The sequence below is a fragment of the Sciurus vulgaris genome (assembly GCF_902686455.1).
Source record: "Sciurus vulgaris genome assembly, chromosome: 16".
Classification (NCBI taxonomy): Eukaryota; Metazoa; Chordata; class Mammalia; order Rodentia; family Sciuridae; genus Sciurus; species Sciurus vulgaris.
Genome location: NC_136477.1, coordinates 73,372,891 through 73,381,239, shown reverse-complemented (window position 1 = coordinate 73,381,239; position 8,349 = coordinate 73,372,891).

Sequence of the window (8,349 nt, the reverse complement as noted above, 5' to 3'; positions counted from 1 at the left end):
AGACCCTATTACTAAATAAAACATAAAAAGGGCTGAGGTTGTGGCTCACTGGTTAAGGGCCCCTGGGTGTTCAATCCCCAGTACACACACACACACACACACACACACACACACACACACACACACACACAAAGTGTCTAATATTGAAATCCCAAATACAAATACCTCCAATATACCACATAACTCAAACAACTTTTCTTATTAATTTAGGACATGGTTAGTGACACTTGTTCAGAAAAGAATATATATATATATAGCTTGCTGTTTGCTCTCTGGAATGGAATGGACCATGACCAGCATTGGGTGGGAAAATGTTCACTTCTGGAAATTTTCTTGGTAAAACTCCCTGCTCTCAAGGCAGTATCTATCCTGTTTTTTTTGAACCTGAAAATAAAAGAAATATTGGTAAGGAATTGTATTCCTCACCTAAAAGAAATGCAGACAAGAAATTTGTCTGCAAATATGTCCATATTATATATGTGTGTGTATGCTTATAAATATATATATATATATATATGTATAATGTGTGCATTTCATATACCTGATTGGTTATGGGACTCCCTTTCCAGGACCTAGGGAAGTCCTTGTTTTACAATGATAATTTTTAAAAATTAAACATAAAAAAATGTTTTGCTGAGGATATATGGAAAAAGCTACACTCTACATTGCTGCTTGGTCTTACAAAATTGATATTAACCATTCTGGAAATTTTATTGAGATTTCTTAGAAAACACAGAATGAAACTACCATTTGACCCAGTTATCCCACTCCTTGGATATAAACACACAAAGGATTTAAAACCAGCATACTACAGTGACTCAGTCCACATCATTGTTTATAGCAGCGCAGTTCACAATAATAAACAGGAACCACCAAGATGGCCTTCAACTATGGCATGGAAAGAAAATGTATATGCAGACAATGGAATGTTATTCACACTTACAGGAAAAAGAAAGTTTATGGCATTTTCTAGTAAATGCATGGATCTAGAGATTACCGCAAAAAATGAAATGATGCGAAACCCAAAAATACTAAAGGCCACATATTTTCTCTGACAGTCAAATGGTGATTCATATGGGGGTAGGTGGAATGAAGGGTCTGGATTGTGTAGAAGGTAGAGTGAGGGAAGGAGTCAATGTAAGGATGGGAATGACAGTAAAATGATATGGATATCATTATTCCTGAATAAATGTGTGATTACACTACCTTTGTGTCTGCAACACTCAGTCTATGGAAGAATTTGTACTCCTTTGTGTACAATTTTTCTGAATGCATTTACCGTTCATATATAAACTAATTGGAAACAATTAAAAATAATTTGACAAATGTTTGTCACATTCTTTTTATATTATAGGACTTTCTTTTCAGTATTGTTTTCTCTGCTAGTGAAAATGTATACTTTCCCCTGAAATCTTCACATTATCTTGCATTTGTATGATTTCCTGGTAGTTAGTTAGTCATATTTTTTTATTAAAAGTATGCAACAATCTGAATATTCCTAGGCTTCTCACCAGCATGAATTCCCTGATGTCAAAATAAGGTTTGATTTTTACATCAAACTTTCCTTTGGTAGGGACTTCTTTCATTGGTAGGGCTTCTATCCAATATGAATTCTCTGGTGTTGAGTAAGGCATGCTCTTCGATAGAAAGCTTTGCCACATTCTTTACATTTGTAGGGATTCTCTCCAGTATGAATTCTCTGGTGGTGACTAAGGTATGATTTTTACTAAAGGCTTTGTTGCATGCTGTACATTTGTAAGGCTTCTCTCCTGTATGAATTCTTTGATGACAAATAAGGTTTGATTTTTGAATGAAAGCTTTTCCACATTCTTTACATTGGTAGGGCTTCTCTCCAGTATGAATTCTCTGATGACAAGTAAGGTACGATTTGTCATTAAAAGCTTTGTTGCATATTGTACATTGAAGGGCTTCTCTCCTGTATGAATTCTCTGGTGTTTAGTAAGTTGTTGATCTTTGACAAGAAAGCTTTGCCACAATTCTTTACATTGGGTAGGGCTTCTCTCCACTATGAATTCTCTGGTGTTTATAAGTATGATCTTCGATAGAAAGACTTGCCACATTGTTTTACAATGATAGGGTTCTCTCTCCAGTGTGGAATTCTCTGATGACAAATAAGGTACGATTTGTCACTAAAGGCTTTGTTGCATGTTGTACATTTGAAGGGCTTCTCTCCTGTATTTCTCTGATGTTTAGTAATTGTCTTTGACAGAAAGCTTTGCCACATTCTTACATTGGTAGGGTTTTTCTCCAGTATGAATTCTCTGGTGGTTACTAAGGTGTGATTTTTCATTAAAGGCTTTGTTGCATGCTGTACATTTGTAAGGCTTTTCTCCTGTATGAATTCTTTTGATGACAATAAGGTTTGATTTTTTAATGAAAGCTTTTCACACATTCTTTACATTGGTAGGGCTTCTCTCCGGTATGAATTCTCTGATGACAAATAAGGCACGATTGTCATTAAAAGCTTTGTTGCATATTGTACATTTGAAGGGCTTCTCTCCTGTATGATTTCTCTGGTGTTTAGTAAGTTGTGATCTTTCACAGAAAGCTTTGCCACATTCTTTACATTGGTAGGGTTTCTCTCCAGTATGAATTCTCTGGTGTTAGTAAGGTATGATCTTCGATAGAAAGATTTGCCACATTGTTTACAATGATAGGGTTTCTCTCCAGTAGTGAATTATCTGATGACAAATAAGGTACGATTTGTCACTAAAAGCTTTGTTGCAATGTTGTACATTTGAAGGGCTTCTCTCCTGTATGATTTCTCTGATGTTTAGTAAGTTGTGATCTTTGACAGAAAGCTTTGCCACATTCTTTACATTGGTAGGGTTTCTCTCCAGTATGAATTCTCTGGTGGTGACTAAGGTCTGATTTTTCATTAAAGGTTTTGTTGCATGCTGTACATTTATAAGGCTTTTCTCCTGTATGAATTCTTTGTGACGAATAAGGTTTGATTTTTTAATGAAAGGCTTTGCCACATTCTTTACATTGGTAGGACTTCTCTCCGTATGATTCTGTGGTGGTGACTAAGGTATGATTTTTCACTAAGGCTATGTTGCATGCTGTACATTTGTAAGGCTTCTTCTCTCTCCTGTATGATTATCTCTGCGTAGTTAGGAAGTTTGTGATCTTTCCACAGAAAGCTTGCCACATTCTGACATTGATAGGGCTTCCTCTCAGTGTGAATTCTCTGGTGTTGATTAAGGTATGATCTTCGATATAAAGCTTTCCCACATTCTGTAAATTGGTCAGGTTTCTTTCCATTATGGTTCTCTGATGGGAATAAGGTCTGATTTTGCATTAAAAGTTTTGCCACATTCTTTACATTTGCACAACTTCTCTCCAGTATAAATTCTCTGCTGGTGAATGAGGCATGGTTTTTGATAATATAAATTCTGTTGTTCACTCTCACTTAAAGTTTTCCATATTGTCCTGTATTGTAAATAGTCAAGGTCAATTTTCCACATTCTCCATTAAATCACTATTTGAAATATATGTCTTCTGCCTGGTCTGGTGGAAAATTCTTTGGTATTATGAGATGTCTTTGCTGAAATAAATGAAAGTTTAAGAAAATTACTTAGTAGACTGGGATGAATATATTTCATATATATAACAGGAATTATAGCAGAGTTAGCAATGTCAGGGATATCAGCAGTGTAGCAAGATAGTAAACCAAGGTAATCATTACTTCAGACAACATGTTACATAAAATGTACGGTCACCAAATGTTATTAAAATTACATAAATTATTGAAGAGAGCACAATAATCAAAGATGACTATATTTCTTTGGAGAGCAATATAGTATAGGGAAGGAAAGTATCTTACTTTTATCAACCAAAGTCTTTCCTCCTTTCTTATATAGCATTGTGCAATTAGGGAAAAAAATCTATAAGCTGCCTTCACTCAGGTAGAAATAAGGGAAATATAAAACACACACCAATATTTCTGGCTTCTTTGAAGATTTGTGAAAACTGGTTTCTGTCTCTGAAGACACAGAGATCTGGAAATAACAGGAATATTTTGGGTGATAATACAATGGATATTCAACAAGTTTTAAGAGAATGGGGAATCATAAGAATAATATAGACAAAATTTAAAGAGGATATAAATATATGTGTCTAGAAGATTTTTACATGAAAACAAATTTGAGAGTCAATAAAACCCTTGCACAGCCTATGACAATATTACTTAGATGATGTCAATTATTTCTGATCATCAGAGAATATATTAGAAATCAAAAGTGGAAAAGATATGCAAAATCCACACATATGTGGCAATTGATTGAAACAGTCTTGAACATAATCTTTTTCTAGAATTGAAAACTGAAGTTAAAAGACCTTGTACTTCTCAAAGTTATCTTGAGACTCCACATAAATATCCCTCAAACTCCCATGATATTTTTTGCAAAGACAGAAAAAACTTACCCAGAAATTTTATGGAATCTCAAAATTTTATGGATATATCAAAAATATTCAAAATATAAACAAAATTTGGGAGAATGTTGTTTCATGATTTGAGAACAATTAAACTGTAAAATTTAATTGGTAATAGTGGCATCAATTCAGACAGATTGACATAGTGAATTGTGAGTGTAATAAGACCTCACATAAACAACAAATTAAGACATTGTGAACACAAAATTTTATTACAGCATTAATCAACAGAGCTACTAATGAGGAAGCAAACCAAATATCACCTGAATGAGTGGATGGAGCAATTTGGAATATAGAAACCACAGAATATTTTTCAAGTTAAAAAGTAATAAATTTTTGCAAATCTTTAATCAGGATAAATCTTCAGTACATTATGTTAACAGAAATATGTCACTACCACAAAGAAAAACATGGGACAACTCTACATATATAAGACAACTAAAAACAAAGAAAAAGGCAAACATTCAAAAAACCTTCTGAATAGAAATGAGAATGCCATTAATGAAAGGAGAAAACAGAAATAAGCACTTGTTTACATGGAAGTATATTTATTGATTTTTGAGATATAAGCATTCTTTAGATGTATTTTGTGGCAATTTGAATTAATATTGCTGAACAGTATGCATAATATAGTGGGGAGTAAGTATTGTTTTGTGGTTTTGATCACAATTAAAATTTCAAACAACATATAAAATAAAAGAATTGTAAAATGTTTGAAAGAAACCTTAAAATACTATGGTCTTCATCCTGTAAATAAGAACAAATTCATGAATTATATATAAAGGGCATGCATATAATCCAGAATTACTATTGTAATTCTGATGCAGGGAGGTAATAATTTCAATGCATCCTCAATGACTTTTTGAGAACCTCTCTCCCAAATTATAAATAGAAAGGTCCTAGGGATATAGCCCATTATTAGAGTACCCTTGGATCCTATTCGTATTACATTCACATATTAAAAAAAAAAATACATTTCTATGTACATACACAGGATAAAAAAAATCAATCTGGATAGAATATAAAATTCATTTAAAAAGGTATACTATTTATACAAACAAGTAAAAGCATATAAAATTTTATTGGCAATAGAAACAAGAATCATGCATATCTTAATTCCAACAATGTCCTAGTTTGTGAAGTAATGGAAATTGTCATACATTCATAAAATATGGACAAAAATAAAAGTGTCATGTGAAGTGAGGAAACCTCTTCTACAAAATGAAATGTAGTCTATAAAATGAAAGAATAAAGGAAAGAAAAATTTAACCAACCATAGATATATTATTTACAAATGCTTTCATATAACTACAATCTGCAACTCTTACTACATACCAAAAAAGAGCATTCATTGTGAAACTTGACTTTTATTTTGCAGAAAATCTATAACAAGTATTTATTTATAAAGAGCACATGTAAGTGAATTTTAATGAATAAATATATGAATAATATTAAACCGCTTTAGAATATTAATTTATTAAGATGGCTTGACCTAGAATTCTCCAAAAATGTGTACATTTTTACCTGGTGACCAACAAATAATAGAAAATATTTTATGTCATGCTGTGACTCACTAGCAAAGGGGGAGTTGGGTGATTAATTTAAATGAACTGGGACATCACTGTAGACGCAGAAGATTTTAAAGAATTTTAAAACATGATAAACATAGGGCAGTACATATTCAATGATAACAGGAGAAATAAAACTAAGCTTCTGAAATTTTTTTTCTGCTAGATAACTTCTCCATCACTATTTTAAAGTTTGCCTTCTTCCTTAAATTTTGGGCCTCTCAACTGTGTCTTCTTACAATTGTAGGCCACAATATTTTATATCATCGAATTACTCTAAAGTGAAGGATAAATAACATACCAAGAAAAGGAGAGATTAAAGACTAACAGGAACGTCATTACATTTTATTTATACCAAAAGTGCCCTGTTTTTCTTGAAAGCACAAATCTGAAACATATCCTTATAGAGAAGTTCCCAGAAGATATTCATCAAGGGAAGAAAATTAAACGATCATAATTAATTAAAAATTGTGAAGGGAAGTTATGCATACCCAGGAAGACCAAGTTGCTGTAATTCTCTAACATCACTTCTCTATATAAGTTTTATTGAGCTGGCTGAAGGTATTTCCACTTTTCTTCAGTGAAATCAATGGCCACATCCCTGAATGTCAACAGTTCCTGAAAATAAGAATAGGTAAATAAATAGTACAGAGGAGAAGGAAGCAGCCTGAATTTCATCTGACAGTGGCTGCAGACCATGGATCAACTGGAGAAGGCTTTCAAAGCATCAGGCCTTGGATTACCAGAGAACCTCTGTTGAAGAGGTGATTGTCTGCTGTTAGCCTGTGGACCAACTGCAGACCACCAAGGGAATGCCAGTTGCCTGCTATTGCCTAGAATTTCACTGCCAAAGTACCCAAGTATTCATTACACGTGGCTGCCACAATTTTGAGACAATAGCCAGTACCTGTAGGACCTGTGTATGGACTGACAAAGCCCCATCTCCAAGACCACTCAGCCCAATTGAGTGCACCCTGCCACCAGGACCCCCAGAACAACTGACTACACCCCACCTCCAGGACCCCTGAACTACACAGACCATGCTATGCTCCAGGACCCCTTCCCAACCAACCACATCCTGTCCCTAGGACACCCAGCCAACCACACCCATGCCCTGAGTGGCAGTTCCCCATTTGTCAACATACTTGTAAGCCAGTGTGGCCATCTTGGATTATCTCAGAAGTGGAAACTTCCATCTTTAAGTGGGACAAATTCCATCCTGAGAAGCCTGCTGGAAACTGGAAACTCATTGTCATGTACCTCTCATGCAGCAGGCTACCAAAGAATGGGAAGTTTGAATAATAAATAACTGTGTTATAGTGCAGGATTTTGTTTTCTTTTTGAAATATTGTAAGTTTTTGTTTCTTTACTTTTCTAGTTCTATTTTCCTTTTGTTTAACTGTTTCCTCAGAGTCTTTCTCTCACTTTTGTCATGCTAACAACCAACTTCTTTTGATTACACTTTCACACTTTCTACAATCTAGAACTTCTATATACTCTTTTCTTATCCCAGTAACTGTTACATATTTCATCCCTTTCCTTCCTCTTTATCCTCCATTAGAAACTGCAGACCTTATTGCAAATCTATCTGTTATACTGTACATAATAATTGAAATCATCCTCTCTGTTTGTTATGACAATATTGTTAATAACTTCAAAGGAGCTATTTGGTTTAGGGCTACATACTATGTGTACTGAGTGCTGCTAATATTGATCTCCCCCTTAAAGAAGAGGTTTTCAAAACCTATAGGTTCATATAAGCTGAAAGGGGGATACTGCAACACCAAAGATCTGCACTGCTAGAGAGGAATATACATGAACAACATGAAAAAACAAGGGAAGAAAATGTTCCAAACAAACCTGGATACTACATTCAGAGAACACAGTGACAGCATGGTAGAAGAAATGTCAGAAAAGGATTTCAGAATATACATAATTAAAATGATTTATAAAGCAAAGGATGTAATAAATGAGCAAATGCAGGCAATGGAATGATCACTCCAATAAGCAGCTGAAAGAGCAACTGCAGGAAGGAAAAGATCACTTCAACAAAAATGTAGATTCTAAAAAAAAAATGGAAATCCTCAAAATGAAGGAAACAATAAACTAAGTAAAAATTCAATGGAAAGCATCACCAACAGACTAGATCACTTGGAAGAAAAAACCTCAGATAATGAAGACAAAATATTTAATCTTGAAATAAAGTTGACCAAACAGAGAAGATGGTAAGAAATCATAAATGAAAGCTCCAAAAACTCTGAGACATTGTGAAAAGACCAAATTTAAGAATTATTGGGACTGAGGAAGGCACAAACATACAAACCAA